Genomic DNA, 20,191 nt, shown 5'->3' with positions numbered 1-20,191 from the left:
CTCCTCGTGGGAGCACGAGGCGGCACCGATACAGTCATCAATGTAACGGAGGAAGAGGTGGGGTTTAGGGCCAGTGTAGGTATGGAAGAGGGATTGTTCCACGTAACCTACAAAGAGGCAGGCATAGCTTGGGCCCATGCGGGTACGCATGGCCACTCCCTTTGTCTGTAGGAAGTGGGAGGAATTGAAAGAGAAGTTGGTGAGGGTGAGGACGAGTTCGGCTAAGCGGATGAGGGTGTCAGTGGAGGTGGACTGGTCGGGCTTGCGGGACAGGAAGAAGCGGAGGGCCTTTAGGCCATCTGTATAGGGAATGCAGGTGTATAGGGACTGGACGTCCCTATAACGTCCCTGGACGCTATAACAAGGCCTGGTGTATGGGGGTGGGGGCCAGGACATGAGAGAATTCAGGCCCTAAAATTAATGAACTGGATATCAAGTTTGGAGGGCTGCAGGGTCCCCAGGTGGAAAATGAGTGTTGTTCTTCCAGCTTGGGCTGAGCTTTGCTGGAACACTGCAGCAAGCCTGAGACACAGATGTTGGCCAGGGAACAGGCTGGTGTGTCAAACATGACAGGAAACTGGAAGCTAAGGGTCTGTTTGTGAGCAAAATGTAGATGTTCTGCAAAGTGGTTACCCAGTCTATGCTTTGTTTCCCCAATGTAGAGGGGACCACATTGTCAGCAGCGAATGTCACAGACTCGATTGTAAGAAGCACAGGTAAAGTGCTGCTTCACCTCGAAGGTATATTTGAGCCCTTGGATACTGAGGAGGGAGGTGGTAAATAGGCAGGTGTTACACCTTCAGCAGTTGCAAGGGAAGGTGCCATGGGGCTGAAGGGGAATGCTAGGAGTGAAGAAAGAGAGGACCAGGGTGTCCCAGAGGGAACGGTCCCTGGTGGAAGGTGGACAATGGAGGGGAGGGGAATGTGTGTCCAGTGGTGGCATCTTGCTTTAATAATCTGCTAGCCTTTGCAGACTTAAAAGGGATAAAACCATATATGTTTATGAGATAGAAGACAGTCACTTAGTCTATAGAGTTTGTGCTGCTCTTTGCTAAACCACTCCATAACTAATCCCAAATGGTCTGCTATTTAATAGGTTAGTGCTTTAAATAGAATAATGTTCCTGTGCAGTATACACTGACTAATCATGGCAGCTTGACTTTCATGTGTAGATATAAAAGAAACCTAGATAAACAACATATTGAAAACAGTACATAATATCTAAACTTCATCATTACAAATCCAAAATGCTGGGGCGTCTAAAATGCAACCTGAAACAACTGGAAATATTCTAATTTGCAAAGATAACTGATCAAACAATAATTAAACTGAATGACTAAGTAAGTAAATACAACTTCAAGGAAAATGCAAATTTATACAAGAGAATAATAAAACATTGCTCCTAACAAAAGTATACACGACTTCAATTATAAAACATTTACATCATTAAATTTATCCCGATCATGAAGTGAATCAGTTCTTTTACTTATTTTTAAAAAGCTGACTGTTATATCTGGAATATAGCTTTTCAACAAGCTGACTGGTATATGGGATACAGTGGGTTAAAAACTGAACATGAACTATTTGCGAGAGTGGGAGATTGGGACATGTAATTATCCTACACCAGATTGATGTGAAATAAGAAGCATGAAATCTTCATGCTGCTTGCTGATCTCCATGTTTAAGTGCAACCAAACACTAAATACACTGCTGACTGGTTACACACTACACAGGCAACCCACTGTCTTGCAAGAATACATGAGTTACAGCTTGTTTTTAAAAGCCTCATTACAGGAGTGTGCATTCTTACTGCTGCAGGGACAGAAATTGTGGAAGTGTTTGTCAGAAGGAAGAAAGAAAGAGATACAATGGGCATGCAGGCCAGAGAAAGGGTTCCGGTTGTCCAACATAGACAAGGGATGTCAAATGACAGTAGGTGAATGAAGAAAGCTAACTGTCCTACAGTGAACCAGGAAAGCCTCCAGACATGCTCTTTGAACAGACGGAGAATCAATGCAATGGAAACTGAACACGTGGATTCTGGCCCAAGGACTCAGCTACACTACTGGAAAAATGTTTATTAAACTCAGAATCTGTGAATGCATCTTCAAATGCCTTCTACTCAACCTCAGGCATTGCTCAACATACCAGATGCCCATGACCCAACAATCTCTAGCAGTCATTCTCATCCTTAATCTTTGTGTGCTCCATTTCACCCATATCTTGCAGCCACCGTTTACTGCCAACTATTCAGCTATGAAAGCTCCTTCACTTAAATGCACATCATCGCACTCATTTTTTGATGGCACATAACAGAGACAAACTGCAAAAAAAGGGAAGGGGCAGGCATACTTCCTGTCTTTAGCCCAATGAAGGGGATAGTGCTGGAAATAGCTGAAGTGGCCTTCAGTTATGTGGCCTGAAGTTATGACAAGAGACACTGTGGGAGAGAGAATGAAAGTATGTTCCTCCCTTATACATCTCAAAATCACAGCCTTGCATAGAGCACAACTTGCAGTCGATGGGATCAGCCTCCTTCCTCTGCTATACCTCAGATACACAAAACCTGCCACCCGGCCAGCCACTGCAGCCTTAGTTTGAAAGGGCAAGAACAAGCTTTGACTGTTTATTTTAATAAAGTCATGCCTTGATTGCTGCCATCCATGTTGAAGTGGTGCAGTCTAATGCCAGAACCTCAGCCTGTACTACAATGGCACATCCAGCAAGGTGTTGCAATCTCCTGCGAATGAAGGTCAGCAGCAGCCTTCCAGCTGCCGTGCTGTGTAGGAGGACTAAGTCAGGCAAATACACCCACAAGGCAACATAAATAAAAGAAATACAAGAGTAAGTAGTTAAGCACTGTATAGATCATTAGAAGTACTGCATTAGATAAAGTTAGTTTGAAATTGTTTGGGAATTTATCCAAAGCGATAGCCTGTAATGAGCAGGTGAAAACGTATACAGCAATGTTAATCTTGCAACTTTATCCCAAGGGAAACAGAAGCTGCAGGATCTGCAAAGCCTAGATTGACAGGCTAGGCCTCAAACCAACATTTAATGCTGACTGGTGTAACGATCAGCTCAGGCTGTATCCTTCCACCATGTGGTCTTGCACTACTGCCCTCCCCAATTTGGCCACTGGTGCTGGTTGTGCCAGAACTTGATCAGGTGATCCTTGCACCATCTTTTTTGAATGCCATGTTCCTCTAGTGCCAAAACCAACATTGTTACAGAGCTAAAAACTTTGCAGCCCATCTTCGCAGCCAATCTTTCTCACAGCATACACACACAGGCTCCTGAGAGACTCTGAATAAATGCTTCTAGCATAAAACCAATTTAACTGTCAACCAATCATTATATCTACCATGGTTTTCATTGCTAGAGACCATTTTTAATCAGCTTTATACCAAGCTCCTAAAAAGTTAAATAAATATAGTTTGTCAGAAGTTCCTCTCTCATGGTTTAATTTTCTTCTTCCATTTTGACTTAATAGTAGTGTGTTAAATAAGTTTCGGGCACTCTCAACACAGAGCCAAGCTCAGCTGTACAGTAACTTCACAAGAGACATTATACGTAATTATTGTCAACACTTGGAAAATTAATACAATCACATGCTTACGTTACTTGACCAGTAGCCTACTGCACTGCACTAATATTCTAGATAATTCAAAGTCAAATTTTACCACGGCAGCTTAAGAATTAGATTTTGAGAATCTGAATTCAAGTTTTAAAAAACCTGGAAATATGGGCTTCAGTTAAAATTATCACAAAACTGTTGGAAATGTTGCAAAAACAAACTGTTCATTGCTTCTGACCTGCTTTGTCCTAGGAGATGCCCTTATCAATATGGCTTCTTGGCTGCTCTCTGAAGCCTAGCTAATCACTCAGTCAGATCAAACTGCTGTGTGTAATAACAAAACTATAGTCAAGCACCCGCTTGGTGGTGGGCAACCTCCACCTTTCAGGGCAACTAAAAATGGTCAAAAAATGCGACCTTGCCCACAGACCAAGGTTTCTCTTTATCACATACAAAATGCTAAATAGTAAACAAATTTGAATGTGGGTATTTGTGTGTGTAGAGAAGTTAAGCGAGATAATTAAAGTGTTGTTACAATCGCTGCAGAAACCAATACCTTTTCAAATGCCCAGTGACCAACTCAAAAGGAAACATACAACATGCCTTCAAAGTCTCAAATACTTGCAGTTATAAGTGAAAAAGCAACATCTTACTTAAAAGGCAACCACAAAACACTAAATTACAGAAAAGATAGCCCTTACTAATGTCTCAATGTAACCAACAACTCCATGCCACCAAACACTTTCCAGCACCCTTTCTACAGCACTGTAGTCTTTACAGGACTTAGTTCAAGGTAAATTTAACTTTCCAACGGTATCACTTCTTCCCATTTCAGAATCGTAATGTCCTGGGACTGTCAAAAAAAAAGCTCTTGATCAGAGAAATCCCAAACCAATATCCAGCAGTACCACTTGCCTCAAAATGATCCTTTCCCCGGCCACATCAGGTCAAATCTTTCAGCGTTCTTAAATTCCTGCTTGTTCTAATGAAAGGGCAAATTTGAAAAGGCAACTATGTTGCTCTCTGCCTGACATGCTGAATTTTTCAAATTTATATACCTACGTTAGAAAATTTTGGAATTTATTACCAAGAATGTAATAGTAGAGCATTTAGAAAAATATCATACAATCAAGCAGAATCAGCATGCTTCATGAAGGGGAAATCATGCCTCACAAATTTATTAGAATTCTTTGAGAAGGTAGCAAGATAGATAAGGTAGTGAAGAACCAGATGATGTAACTTAGTTAAATTTCCTAAAGGCATTCAATAAGGGTACTGCTCATAATACGATAACAGCCCATTGTATTTGGGGTAATATAGTACCAAGATTAGAGAATTGGCTGACTAGTAGAAGACAGAGTACTGGGATAAAGAGGACATTTTCAGGATAGTAACCTGTAACTACTGAAGTGCAGTGATCAGTGCAGGGACCACAATTATTTACCAAATGTAATCACCTGGATGATGAAAGTGAAGGCACAATTGTCAAGCTTACAGACAATACAAAAATAGCTGCAAGGCAAATGGTAAGGATAATACAGAGTCTACAGAGGGATATAAGCAGATCAAATGAGTGGGCAAAATGTTAGATTATGCAGTTTAGCAGGAAGAATAGAAGAGCAGAATATTATTTAAATAGAAAAAGACTGCAGAAACCTGCAGTACAGAAGGATTTGATGGTCCTCATGTATGCTAGCTTTTTGCGATTTGTGCAAGTTTAGCAGATAATAGGGAAGGCAAAAGGATCGTTGGCTTTTATTTCAAAGGAAATGGAGTATAAAGATAGGCAAATCTTGCCAAAATTAAAGGAACGTACTTATCAAACCACAACTGAGAAACTGAAAAATTTAATTCCCTTATGGAATGGAAAATTTTCTGGCATTGAAGGCAGAACAGAGAAGATTCACGAGGTTGACTGCGAGCATGAAGGAATTGCTTTTATGAGGATGTAGGACCTATATTCATTGGAGATTAGAAGAATAAGGCGAGCTCACAGAAACATAGCAGATTCTTGACAGGGTAGATGTGGAGTGGTTGTTTCCACTTGGGGAAGAGTGGGCATAATCTCAGAGTAAGGGGTCACCCATTTAAGACACAGTTGAAGAGGAATTTCTTCTCTTAAGAAGGTGGAGAACTTGAATTCTTTACAGCGGAAGGCTGTCAATGTTGGGTTGTTAACTACCTTCAAGGCAGAGAGATAGATGGATTTTTAATCAGTAAGGGAATCAAATGTTATGGATAAGACAAAGTACAGTTGAGGATTATCAGATAAGCCATGACCTCATTGAATAATGGAGCAGACCCAATTAGCCAAATGGCCTACATCTGCTTATTAGTGTTACGGTCTTATTTCACATGATTCTATCACTTATTTTATCTTTAATTAGAGAATTTAAAATCTAACCTTCTTATAAAACAGGCACATATCAGTTTTTAAGAGAAAATATCCATTAAAGGATTATGAGGCTGGGAGATGCAGACAGTTGCCTTTGTGAATTACTGTAATGTAAATAGTACATACTGCAGCTACAGTGCCTAAAGGAGGGAATATTGAGTCTAGCTGTACTGGGTGCAAATATAACGGACTGCTTGGTTCTCAATCAAATCAAGCAAAATTCTTCTTACACAGAAGTTTGTGGAAATCTCAAAATCTCCCCTCAAAGTTGTGTATGTTTTGTCAATTAAAGTTTTCAGGACTGACAGAATCCTATTAGGGGAGGGCATCATGGTTTAGCGATCAAATGTAAACAAAATGGAGTTGAGCTAAGTACAGATCAGCCATGAACTGATTGAACAGTGAATGGGATTGAGGGGCTGCATAGTTATTTTGTTTTCTATGATCCACCATACTCCAAGGCTCAGAAAAGCTTCCAATCTTCAGGAGGTAGGAGTGTACAACTTCTATATGCTTGCAGCCACACAGATGGTATGGTTGGCCTAGTTACACTTTTGACCAATGGTGACCTATACGATATTGTTTGTTAGGCACTCCGTTATAGTGGTGCCACTGAAGGTGAAGGGAAATCTGGGCTTTCTCTCATCTGCAATCATCAGCCACTGACATTTACATGGATCCAGCATTACTTATCATTTTGTCAGCCCAAGCCATGATTTTGTCCACACCCTGCAAAAGTCTTGACTGGACTGCTTTGTTATTGAACATGTGCCTCACTACTGGCCACTTGGCGAAGGGAAGATAATTAGTGAAGGACTGACAAAGGAACCATCTCCTGGCATTGCAATGATTAGTCTCTGACAATGATCAAGTCCTCCTGTTAGAAATGACCCAGCCACTGGTGGATTTTTTAGAAGACTCCATTGGTGGAGTTGTACTGGCATTCCTTGGTTGAACACTCTAAGATACTAAGCTTTGTCTTATGGTCATATCTGGATCAAGGGTCCATATGAATATTTTGGGCTTCCATCACTTTTGTTGAGGTGTATTTACCCACCTGCCAGCAGGCTTACCACTTGAACCAAGGGTGCTCCTCCAGAGAAATAACTTTTTCTTCTCTGCTGATCCAAAGGGTGAGTGGAAGATGCATTTCTCCTGCGAATGTCAAAATCTAGCCCTAATAATTAAATGAAAGTAAATTTCATGAGGCGGTAATTAGTTATCTTAAAAAGTAGTGTGACGGAGTTTACTCGGAGTATAAGAACATATGACATAGGAACAGTTATAGGTAATTTATCCCCTCAAGTTGTGCACGGGAAATCGTGTCTCACCAGCTTGAGTGAGTTTTTTTTGAGAAAGAGTTATAAAGAAGATTGATAAACACAGAGCAATAGACACTTCAGCAAGGCGTTCAACAAGGCTCCACATGGTAGATTGGTTAGTATTGTTAGATCATATGGAATCCAGGGGGAGCTAGCCAATTGGATATAAAATTGGCTTGAAAGTAGGAGACAGCGGGTGGTGGTGGAGGATTGGTTTTCGGACTGGAAGCCTATGCCCAGCTGTGTACCACAAGGATCAGTGCTGGGACCACTGCTTTTTGTCATTTATATAAAGGATTTGGATATGAATATAGGAAGTATGGTTAGTAAGTTTGCAGATGATACAAAAAAAAACTGGTGTGTAGTGAATAGTGAAGGTGGCTTTCTCAGTGTACAACTAGACCTTGATCAGATAGGCCACTGGGCCGAGGAATGGCAGATGGAGTTTAATTTTAGATAAATGGGAGGTGTTGCATTTTGGAAAGGCAAATCAGGGCAGGGCTTATATGCTTAATGGTAGGGCCCTGGGGAGAGTTGCTGAACAGAGAGACCCGGGGTGCAGGTGCATTGTTACTTGAAAGCGAAGTAGCAGGTAGACAGGGTGGTGAAGGCAGCGTTTGGCATGCTTACCTTCATTGGTCAGTGCACTGACTATAGGATTGGGATGTCACATTGCAGATGTACAGGACATTGGTGATGCTACTTTTGGAATACTACATTCAGTTCTCGTCTTCCTGCTATAGGGAAGATGTTGTTAAACTTGAAAGCGTACAGAAAAGATTTACAAGGATCTTGCCGGCATTGGAGGGTTTAAGCCATAGGGAGAGGCTGAATAGGCTGGGGTTTTTGTTTGCGCTGGAGCATCGGAGGCTGAGTCATGACCTTTTAGAGGTTTATAAAATCAGGAGGGGCATGGATAGGGTGAATAGCCAAGGCCTCCCTCCCCCCACCCCCAGGGTAGGGAATCCAAAACTAGACAGCATAGGTTTAAGGTGACAGGGGAAACATTTAAGAAGGACCTGAAGAGCAACTTAGTTAATGGTGGAATATCTTAGTCATAGAGTGAAACAGCACGGAAACAGACCCTTTGGTCCAACTCATTCATGCTGATATGGGCTCAATGCTGACAAATGGGACTAGATCAGTTTAGGATATCTGGTCAGCATGGACGAGTTGGACTGAAGGGTCTGCTTCTGTGCTGTATAACTCTATGACTAAGATATTCCACCACTAAATTAGGTCATGGCTGATCTATGACAAAACTCCACTTACCTGCCTGTGCCCCATATGCCTTAAAATGTTTGGTTAACAAAGACCTATCATCTCATTTTAAAATTAACAACTGATCTGGAATAAATTCACATTTGCTGAAGTTCCAAACATCTTTCAAGTGAAGATGTGTGTTTAGGTTATTTCCCCCAGTTCTAAACTCCCCAAGCAGTGGAAGAGAGAGCAGCTATCATATCTGTTCTCCCTATTATCTCAAAACCTTTGATCAAATCACTCTCTACTTTAATTCCAGGGGATACAACACTCACGAGTAATCCCTCTTTGTAATTTGACCCTTGTAGTACAGGTTACATTCTGGCAAACCAACACTACACTCCCTCCATTCCTCCAAAGCCATTATGTTTCTCCTACAGTACACTACCTAGAACTGCTGGCAGTACTCCAGGTGTGGTCTAACCAGAGCTTTGTACAGCGAAAGCATGGCTTCAGCCCCTTTCTATTTGAGTCAGTCCATCTTCCTGGGTAGCTCATCAATTCGGATCTGTGCCCTCTTCCAGCAAGCTCTCTGGTCTTTCACCAACAATTAAAGGATTAATAATTAGAGTCAGAGTCATATTGCACAGAAACAAACTCTTTGGCCTAACTTATCCATACTAACCAGGTTTCCTACACTGTACCAGTCCACTTTGCTTGCATTTCGCCCCTATCCCTCTAAACCATTTCTATCCATGTACTATCCAAATGTCTTTTAAATGTTGTGATCGTACCCACCTCTACCACTTCCTCTGGCAGCTTGTTCCATATACTCACCACCTTCTGTCTGAAAAAGTTGCCCCCAATGATGTTACGATTGACGATATTACAAAACACCTTCAAATAATGACAATTCCCTACCATCCAAAACATACATGGTATGCTCACTGAAGCCTTCCAGAAGCCTTCAGAGCCAGTCTGTCTACAACAAACTACTTAAAAGGATTTCATTAATGTTCAAGGAAATTGAAAGATTTCAATGCATGGAGGTCTTTTTCAAATAAAAATCAATTGAAGTCTTTAACAAAAATATATAAATGAATCCAATAGTTACATTTTCCCACCACCTCCATCCTCTCATGGATCAGAAGTGCACAGGAAAGACTTTCACAGAAAGCATTTTATTTAACAGATGCCTCATGGAGACAGTGAATATTTTACATGTAAAACTAAAGAATAAATGCACCAAAGTATAAAAAAAATTTGATCTAAAATCACAATTTCTTTAATTCAGGGCAGAATGGAAAACAAGCAATGTCATAATGTATTAATTTTGCAACATTAAAAATGGCTAAATAAGGATTTACACTCAAATCCTCAAACAATGAGTTCTCAATCACTGATGCATACTTCCTTATAGCTGCTTTAAGAGCCTAGGAGCAGGAAACATGTTTGCGCCCAGTCAGGGAATGATTTATAGCTCACAGGAGATGAGCGGGGAAAGAAAAACCTGAATTCTGTTTTATAAACAAGAGATAAGAAAACTGAACCAAAAGGAACAGGCAGCCATATCATTACTTATTATGTTGAATAAAATGAAGTCTTGATAACAATTTGCAAAACACTCCTCCATTTCTGTGTGTATCTGAAAGGGAAACAGTTCATACACACAGTGAGATGCATGGGTATTCAAAGCTCAAGTCACCATTTTGAATGTAACATGTCACCGAATTTCATCTCCACCTTAAATTCATCTTAATGACTTTCTCTTGTCTTTCACTCAAAAAGAAAAAGCCAAAAGTTACGAAACAAAATAGGTTTCAATGCCTTACGATCATATCCATTACACATTTGCTGGCTCTTTCTACTGGGCAACGGTAATATTTCAGAAATTTGTTTTGAGTCAAAGCATCTGGATGAAGAGAACTCACATTTCTGCACTGTGTACATGAAAATCTAAGGTTATAGCTGAGGGCAGTCCATTTACTTCTATTCCAGTTAATATCTATTCCGTGCAACAAAGCCAAGAGGTAAAGTACTTGGTGGCGTAGCTATGGAAAAATGCAGCAATCGGGTAATTTTTTACTCTTCAACAGACCTTTGTGACAATAACTTTAACGATGTCACAGGAGCTTCCTTATGACCTTCACAAAGCAACCTAACTACAAAATCAATGATGTGAACAAAAAAAAAAATTTGAACAGTGGTATATATTGAAGCACCAAGATTAAAATGGGCGGATGGTAGTCACAGCTCTTCCTATGTGAGGTTCCGGTATTAATGTGGAGAAATCATAGCGTGGAGAATTCATAATCTGGATATCTCACCCTACAATTTTGTCTCTATGTGCATCTGCAGGGAAAGCCCAGAAAAATACACTGCTGCAGTCTCAGCCAGATAACAATTTTGTAAAATTTCTGCAACACAAGAAAAACAAATTATGCTGGAAATAGTTAAGTCACTGACAACCTGGGGATGCAGGTTCAGTCACAGATAAAACGAACCTGATCAGATTCAAGCAGTTCCCAATTAACATCTCAATGATGTAAGGTGACACTAATCGACAATATCAAATCCTTGCAAGCTGTTTGGTGTGAAGAGCGAAACTTGCACAGTAAGAGAAATTATTTTGACACTGGACGAAACAGAGAACTTCCCTGGATCTATGTTGCTGTATGTGTAACCTGGCACTGGATGTCAAGTAGATATTGCCATTTTCCACACAAACGTAGCTTTAAACTGGCATAAAATTTGCATCTGCCATGGTGAAAAAGAATTATAGAACTGCGTGTTACACAGCTTTAGTACAGATTTTCTTACCAAGATCATTACCTATATTGACTTGGCAAAATATCAACAGTTCTTAACCTTTTAAGAAAGGAAGAAATCTATTATTTGTTCTTTGTCTTTCTGACAATTGTTCTACCAGAAAGAGTGCGTCGTTTCACATCAGAAGTGATCCCCATTCTAGAACAGATTTATAGAATGAATTATGCTAAATTTTTTTCTTCAAACATTATTAGATAACAAGGAAACAAAGCTTGGAAGGTTGCTGCAGGCTACTTTCTCAAAAATGATCAGCCATCTCAAATGCAAGGAAGAAAGCCACTGTCACTAATCAGCATAAACAATGGTTATACGCTCAAATGCAACATTTACTGCATCATCAGCAATAACCCAGCAATTCTAACTAATTATAATCCAAGTTTCCCCATTTTTGTCTCTCTCTCACCCTAATTTTATTAAAAGGTTTGCTCATTGTTTTAGTTCTGACAAAGGGTTATACAGCAAACATTAATCTGTACTTAGCAGATGCTGATGGACATACAGAAATAGGGAATTTCAAGAATTTCTAAGTAATGTCTACAGAGGCAGATTGCATGCGGACTTGAAGACGTATCAAGTTGTAAATTTTGATCAAAACTGTAAATAATTAATTTTATTAATAGGACAACTGTTGACTGGACATAGTCGTCTGTGAACACATTGGAAGTCCGATATCTACTGGGCAAGACAAAAGACCAAGAAGAATCCACATCCCTTCCAACCATCTTCAATTATGAGTAGTCATTTGAGCGATAATATGTACATAAGAACAAGAATAATATGCAACTTTGGTTTTACACAAAGAACATTAAAATATGTTAAAAACAAAGCCTGAACACTAAATAGTATTTCCCACAAACAATCCTAGTTAAATCTCTTCTACAACCATTTTTAATTGGTACCTGTACTACATTGGACCATTCTGGTTCCGGGACACACTAGTCCATTTCTCAACCCACCAACACCGCCATCCCTTCCTGCAGCACCTTCCCATATAAATGCAGAAGGTGCAACACCTGCACCTTCACCTCCTCCTTGTTCACCATCCGAGGACCTAAACAGTCTTTCCAGGAGAAGCAGCATTTCACCTGTACCTCCTCCAATCTTGTGTATTGTAATCACTGCACCCAATGTGGCCTGCTCTACAATGGAGAAACTAAATGCAGATTGAGTGACCACTTGGCAGAACACCTCCAGTCCGTGCACAAGCATGACCCCAATCTTCCTGTAGCTGGTCATTTTAACACAGCATCCTGCTCACATACCCACATGTCTGCCCTCGGCATGCTGCAGTGCTCCAGCGAATCACAGCACAAATTGGAAGAGGAGCATCTCATCTTCAAACTAGGCCATTTACAACCTACCGGGCTCAAATGGAATTTAACACCTTCAAGTTGTGAACCCATTCCTTCCCATTCTTTTAGCTTTGCTGGTCACCTTTTCCTCGCCTTCCCTTACCCGAGTGAGATGGTCTGTTCTTTTAAGTCTGGCAGTTAAACATACCACTGTTCTACCCTTCTCACATTCCAATCACGTAATCTGAACTACCTACATCCTTTCTCCCACAACACTCCAACCACATCTCTTCTCTACCCTCCCCCACCCCCATCCCCGACTATACCATAAATGCTGCTTCCTCCACACTTCACTTTAGCTCTGAAGAAGTGTCATCTCAACTCGAAATGTTAGATCTTGCTTTCTCTCCATGGATGCTGCCTGACCCGCTATGATCTACAGCAGTTTTTTGTTTTCAGTTCTGGTTCTACACAGATTTGGAGAGCTAACGCCTACATGCTGGGAGTATGATTCCACATGCACCCCGCTAGTACCTCTGGCACCTTGCCCAAATCTCAGCCACCTTCGTATTTGAATCTACGCAATGCATGTTGGCAGGTCACTGAGCAAAAGAATATTGTAGCTGAGCTGGAGTTTGAGCTTGAGCTTAAACCTGAACTTGTTCTTGCCTGACATCAACACTGATGCACATTTCAGCAGGTGTCACAAAATATGAAGACACATGAAATCTAAGTGCTCCTCTCCTTTACTTGGAAGGCAAATGCCTTGCAAAGACACAGGAGATTTACCACAGTGATACCATGAGTGAGGGAGCTCATTTATGTGCAGCATTTGGAAGAGCTAGGATTCTTTCCCTTAGAACTAAAAAGGTTATGGTAATGGTTAACAAAGTAATTCAAAATTGTGATAATATTGATGGAGTAAATAAAGGAGACACTTTCTATGGGAAGGTAGCTTGATAGCCAAAGAACACAAACTTAAAATATTGGATAAATGAACCGGAGAGGAGATTTATTTCTTCCCTATGCAGCGAGTAATGGTCTGAAATGAACTACATAAATTGGGCGGGCGGGCAGGGGCAGTGTTCAAAGAAAATAAAGGGATGACTTTCTTAAAAACAAATTGGATAGAAAAGATATTGTTTGGAATGGTTCAGAAGGAATGCGCTGGCAATTAAGCACCACTACTCCCCGGTCTCAACATTAGAAAAAAATGCTTTGATTTAAACACAAAATGGAAAATAACTTCCCTTTTGTACAGCTTTCACCAAGTTTCTTTAATGAGCTCAAAAATAATCTGTTTATTCTAAAACAAGACATTTGTAAAAACAAGTGGCAAAACTTGGTTAACATCTAAAATATAATCTGGAGTTAGAACTATTCCCCCTTTTTAATCCCAACAGAAACACACCCCATAAAGACCAAAGGCTCTGCAGAGATGATATTTAAAAAAGGACAAAGGGAAAACACTCCTAATGACCAATGTTCTGGAAAGACAAAAGGATAGAATTTGATGAATCCTCACAGTCCACCAGGTTTGTTGTAGACAGAATGGAGTAACCGACAGCTGTACATCAATAGAAGGCCTTCCCAAGCAAGCTTCAGTGTGGATGGAAATCAAACTAGTTCCTGTCTTTGAAAAGTGGTCACAGTTTAGCTTCTCAGGGTTTCCAAAATTTTCAAAACACTGACATGTGGAAACGTCAAGTTCCCAACTACTTCAACTGAGGGAAGGAAAGAGAGATTCTTGCAGCTTTACTGCAAGTTTCAAAGGTTTACATCTATCTGGATAACTTCATAGTTTTAAAACAGAAACGAAGTCCAGAAAGGATGCTAGACAACCAACATACAGAGGTGCCACAGTCACTTCCAAAGTGAGTTTTTACAACAATTCAGGGCAATAAAATTATCTCCCTAAAAGCTTTGCATGGCTGTGTATCCAAAGTCACTTGTCTTGCTACTCCATCAGATAGATCACAACCCACATTAAGCTGCTGACTTCATTTTCTACTACGAGTTTCTTTCTATCTTGGAAAAAGCCCTGTCTATTCTAGAAAATGTCCAAACAGTTCAACATCTCTTCAAGCTCTTCACATCATCCATCGAGCAGAAGGGCTAAATGGTCTCCTTGTGTGTTACATTGTATGAAATTATTTCAAGGTCATTGAGAATGACTAGCTCAACAGAAATCAAAGGCTACAATTTAAGAGGGTGCCCAGTTCTGAGGAAGGGTCACCAGACCCGAAACGTTAACTCTCTTCTCCTTCACAGATGCTGCCAGACCTGCTGGGCTTTTCCAGCAACTTTGTTTTTGCTACAATTTAAGAGCTTCCTATCTTCTATGATTGTCTTTATGATAAAGATGATCAGATCTTACTTTAATTGATTTCCAAAATTTGAGAAACTAAAAGCTAAGGGCCACAATACAAAGTAAACACCAAGACGAATTAGTTTTACCAATATGAAGTCTCAAAAATCTAAAATGTGGGAGGAAGTTGAAGAGAGTCAATAAGATAAGAGTTGATTTGTTCCAAAGTCCTGGGAAAAGAATGAATATGAATGAGAATGCATGGAGTTTAAATTTACAGTGAGGGCATAGAAAAGCAAAATAGCATGTTAGATGGTATTTTTGAAGCTTCAGAGGGTTTTAAAATTAAAGTGCAGAGGAACACACAATCATAATTAGTCTTTAAAAGGAAAGAAAATGCATTTTAAATCCTGAAATTCAGCATGCACGTCTTTCCCATCTTAAACACCAATTTCTGGTCTGTTGTGTGGAACCTTGTGACCTCAGTCAGAGTAATTCTAAGGCAGAAAATTGAAATCAAAATGGTGGATGCAAGACTTAACATGTATTCTTTTCCTGCAATCTTTAAAAGTGAAGATATGTTGGCATTAAAAAAAATTAATCATTCCTTCTTTTGAGCAGCTAGCATCTAAAATTCTGAGTTACAAAATAACAGTTGTAAAATTCAGAGCTAAGATGTTACGACTTCACACCAAAGTGCCTCACTTCCAAACTCGCAGGAACAAAAACTCCAGCAATGTGACATTTTCCACTTTCTAATTTTATGTCTGCGGGTATGATACTGCCATTACTTCATCCATAATTGGATAACGTGCAAGAGTACAAGTATGTAAACTAAATACCAGGTTAAGAGTCCATACAACTGGCCGAGGGAAGATTTTCAATCATTAGTCTGGAATGGATGTGATTAATAAATAATGTACACAAATATACTTCTCTATTGGTATATAAATTTTGAAGTACAAGTTGATGGAGGTGTTTAAAGTATTTTAAATATTGAGGAGATAGATATTAAGAAATGATTTCAAGAACAAGAAGAAATGTATTCTTAAAATGAGAACTGGCTATTCAGGAGCAAAATCATGAATCACTTTTTCATCCAAAATGCAAAATAAATCTGCAACTCCACAAAAGGCAGTGAGTGGTAAGAAAATGGAGGCTTTCCAGCCTGAGCCTGCTACATTATTGTTATGCGAGGCTAATAAGTGATATGGAGCTAAGGTGCAGTAATGATTTAACTGCAATGATGGAGCTGGTTCAAGTATGTACGTTCTGTGCTTACGAATTTAGGCACTGGAGAGGGGAGTGTACAAAATGCAGCCCTTAAAATTATCATATTATACTGATAGGTTGTACTTTATATTGAAAACATTCACCTTTCACTTTTAGAAGTAAAAAGTAGAAGCAACAATTATTGCACACTAAATTCAATTCCAGAATGGGAGTTATCATGCAAACTGGACACAGTAAATAAAGACACACCCTTACAGTCAAGTTACATGTAGGAGATATACAAATTGATCCAGAATGTAAATTTTAATCCACTATTTCAACAGTCTTACTCACTTCACTATGACTGCAATCACTGTCTACATGGTGGAATTCATTACTAGCAGCCTATGTTCTACATTGCTTCATTCTTGGTGAGCAGGTGGATTTTTATGATTGTGCCATGTTATAAGTGAGAAAGAAACCTTTTTTGCCACAGCAAGCTGAACAGTGGTATTCTTCTGAATGGTTCTAAATCAAATCGGAATTTATTTTTGAACACAAAATTAACAAAGGTCAACATCCATAAACATCTATTGAGATGTATGATCACACAACACTTGAGCAACAGAGGTGCCCATGATTTGAGATTCCATTGACACCATGAAATATTGCAGCCATTTCTTGATTTAGTCTGAATTAGTTGATTTACACAATTATTATATGTTGAAAATGAAGACCATTGTTCTCAGCAATTTTTTGGGTAAAAAAAAATGTATTTCTTCCGCAGAGGAAGGTCAGTATCCAGCATTCTCCAGGGATTCAAAGACTGTTCAGCCATGGTGGGTTGCTCTGATATGGTGCTGGATAAGTATCTCAAAACTGTTGGAACTAGTCTCTAGCTGGTTCGATGGTACAGAAATAACAAAGGCAATTGTGTCTATAAATAAATCACTGATTTTCTGAAAATGTGGAAATACAATGGCTACACACACATCCTGCACCATCCTATCCAAATGCCATTGTAGGACGGTTCCAGAGCAGAGCGCTCTGGGTGATATTTTCATGTGTACAAGGGATTTAACTGCATGGAGTTTTATTTCGTGAAACATATCCATCTTCAACTCTATAATCTACTATAGTGCAAATTAAATCATCCGAGCTTTAACTCCAACTCAAGGCCTGGACTTTTAAATTAAAAATGCATTATCCTCATGTAATCATTTTAGGAATGCAGACCTACTCATCTTAAACAAAAGCAAAAAAAAAAAAAAATCAACCTCTTGGGCGTTTACTTTTTTTTGTAAAGAAAGAGAAAAATCACTAATAAGTGGGCATTTTTTTAAAAAATGCAATCTTTTATTTTATCTTCTTGACCATTATTACCAACGTCACTTTTCAGAATACAAAAACTTAAAGAAAAAATATGGCACCTGATTTCTGCAGCAATACATCTCCCCGACTCAGTAATGTTACATGCACATTTAAAAAAAACTCAACAGAAAAGGTTGGAGCAAGTTACATGGAACCGTTTGAAGATTTGCAAAGAGTAGAAGCAGGGGACATAATAGGAGATCCATCGGATTCTCAAAAAAAGTGTTCTAGTTTGACACAATTTATCCAATCCCCGCCCCTAGTAAGAAACAGTAGGAGCAGGGCAGAACATTTTAAACAGGGGCCCCACCGAGGATGAGCGGAAGATCATTTAGAGAGAGAGAAAAAAAATTCAATAATCCCCAGGCAAAAATGGAAGGTTAGGAGGGTACGGTAGGCGCCTTCCCCCCCCCTCCCCTTTTCTTTCCTCAGTCTGTTACCCCAACCCGAGCCCTCATTCACACAAAAAAAATAAAAACAAGAAAATGTTTTATTGATTTTTTTTATGCCCGCCCCTTTTTTCTCTCTCTCTTCACCCCACCACCTTTCGTTCAATTTGGTCAAATCGACATTAAATCCAAAGTCCCTCAGAAGCACAGAACAGCGCCACCAACAACAGTCAGTCAATGCAAACAATCCCAGCGTCGGTAAATCTTCCACCGTGTGCAAAAAAAAGAAAAAAAATACAAAGCCCGAATGCATCCGAAAATGCGCTCAACTTTTAAAAACGTCTTCAACATCCAAATCAAACGGGAGTTAAATATCACGCTAGAAGAAATTAAAATTTGTTGTGGGGCGGGGGTGGTGGGAGCGACAGCTCTCCAGACCTCGCACCAATGGCGCGGAACACGGAACATGAATTTGCAAAAGAGAGAGAGAGAAAAGCAGCGACCATTAGTCCAGCCATAACTTAATATAAAGCCAGCTAAAGATGTCACCCAGCACCTCTCTCAAAGCCAAGGGCAGCCAGCAGTATGTCTTACACTTCAAACCTCCTCCCCAATCATCATTACTAAAGAGTAACATTTATCATCTTGGAATTCAACATAGAAAATTAATCAACGTTACATTGTTTCTTTTTGTCCTTTCTGGTTGCAAAAAGTATCTTTCAACGTAGGAATTTTGCTTCGCAGACAGAGACCTCTCATTTTGTCTCCTACCCCTATTTGGAGATGGGGGGGTAAAGAGAAAAAAAAAGTCCCGACTCGATCCAATAAAGTTATTTTGGAAACTATCGATGATATTACTCTTGTATGGCTGGACTGTGTAGAAAGGTTTGAAACAAAAATAATGTTGGATACTCTCTCCCTACACCATTCTCTTTAAAAATTGCTGGCAATTATCAGTATCTTTAGCCACGATTGACGCGACAGCATGGGCGGAATCCAGCCCAAAGCAAAAGGGAATAGACTCGTCATCTTTCCCCACGCTGCTGTTAATTTACAACACATAAGACAAAAAAAAAATCTAACGTAAGTTGCAGTGAAGCGAGATTTTAAATAGCTCGAATTCTGCAAATTTAACAAGGATGAGAATTCCACACATGCGTTTTTCAAAAAAAACTCACCAATCTGTATCAAGGGAGGATGTTGACAAGCCCTGTCCGAAGCGATTATCAGAAGATCTGATGTTACTTGTGTTTTAGAAACAACAGAGCCAGTCTATTTTATAATATCAAACAGCCCAGGCGATCGCTGTTTGCAAACGTTCCATTGCTCTTCCCACCTGACAGCAGAGCTTTCTGATCAGAGGAGGTAGTAGGGTAAGGTTGGGGGGGGGGGGGGGGGGGAGATTGGTGGTTGGAAATCAGCCGTGTGTTATCACCAAGATTTAAACACAACCACAGAAGACTTGGGGTTAACAACTTTGCAATAGCTAATAGGCGCAGTCTGATTGGATGGCGAGTGTCACCAATCACCTGTAGAGAGCTCATGGCTGCTGAGCTCACTTTCAATGGCAGAAGTTGAGGTTTTTGGAACAAAAAATCCGCGAATAATCCAGCTTTCATAGAGTGCTATCCTTTCAATCGCATTGTATCTTCTTATAAAATCTCCTGGTGGTACGATATTGCTTTTGTCTTAATCATTTCTTTAGCCACACCCTCCATAGATCAGTCGATTTTTATGATGCAATAATATTCACAGGAATTTTTAAAAGGTATTTTATTTTAGAAATATCATTTAACGTTTCTTTTGTTGTGCTTTGCAAAAGGCACGTGTCCCTCTTCTAAGCTTGACTTTAATGTATCTTTATAACAAAAAAGGCGAACCGGCAGGGTGAACAGTTTGGATTGAACTACGTTACAAAGAGGGTGGCGACTGTGTGGAATGAACTGTTCAGGCAGTGAAGAGAGTGTGAATTTTTTTTGGATAGAAAGCATTAGGTTGATCTTTGTGAGTCGTGGGCGATTGAAAAGTACCATCTTTGTGCTGCAGATTTTTTGTTTGGTCCTGTACTTTGCTGCCTTCTAGAATGTAAATAACATTATTTATTTTGGTTAAAAATCAGTCAGGCGCGAGATATTAAGCTTGAAAACCAGGCTTTTGGAGATGATCTTTCAAGTTGTTGTAGATGGTTGATACATATTGTGTCCTGAAAGTGAACCTAGATTGTTAAATAAAATGACATACTAATGTTTTCTGATGAAGGGTCTAGGCCCGAAACGTCAGCCTCTCTGCTCCT

General features: G+C 39.8%; 1 protein-coding gene across 2 annotated transcripts in view; it reads right to left on the bottom strand.

The window, feature by feature from the left end:
- LOC109914232 (enhancer of polycomb homolog 1) overlaps positions 1 to 19,273 on the bottom strand; it is a 218,676-nt gene extending 199,403 nt beyond the window's left edge. Inside the window, exon 1 of one of the 2 annotated variants that reach the window (XM_048613313.1) lies at positions 19,077 to 19,273. The gene's annotated coding sequence lies outside the window, so the exon portion shown is untranslated. Of the gene's footprint in view, positions 1 to 18,577; positions 18,675 to 19,076 lie in introns of those variants that run through there. The other variant, XM_048613311.1, reaches the window with a different exon arrangement.
- Positions 19,274 to 20,191: the final 918 nt, after the last annotated feature.

The sequence above is a fragment of the Rhincodon typus genome, chromosome 2, assembly GCF_021869965.1.
Source record: "Rhincodon typus isolate 14 chromosome 2, sRhiTyp1.1, whole genome shotgun sequence".
NCBI classification, from domain to species: Eukaryota; Metazoa; Chordata; class Chondrichthyes; order Orectolobiformes; family Rhincodontidae; genus Rhincodon; species Rhincodon typus.
Note: the sequence above shows the minus strand (reverse complement) of the source record. Positions and strands in the feature narration are given on the sequence as shown.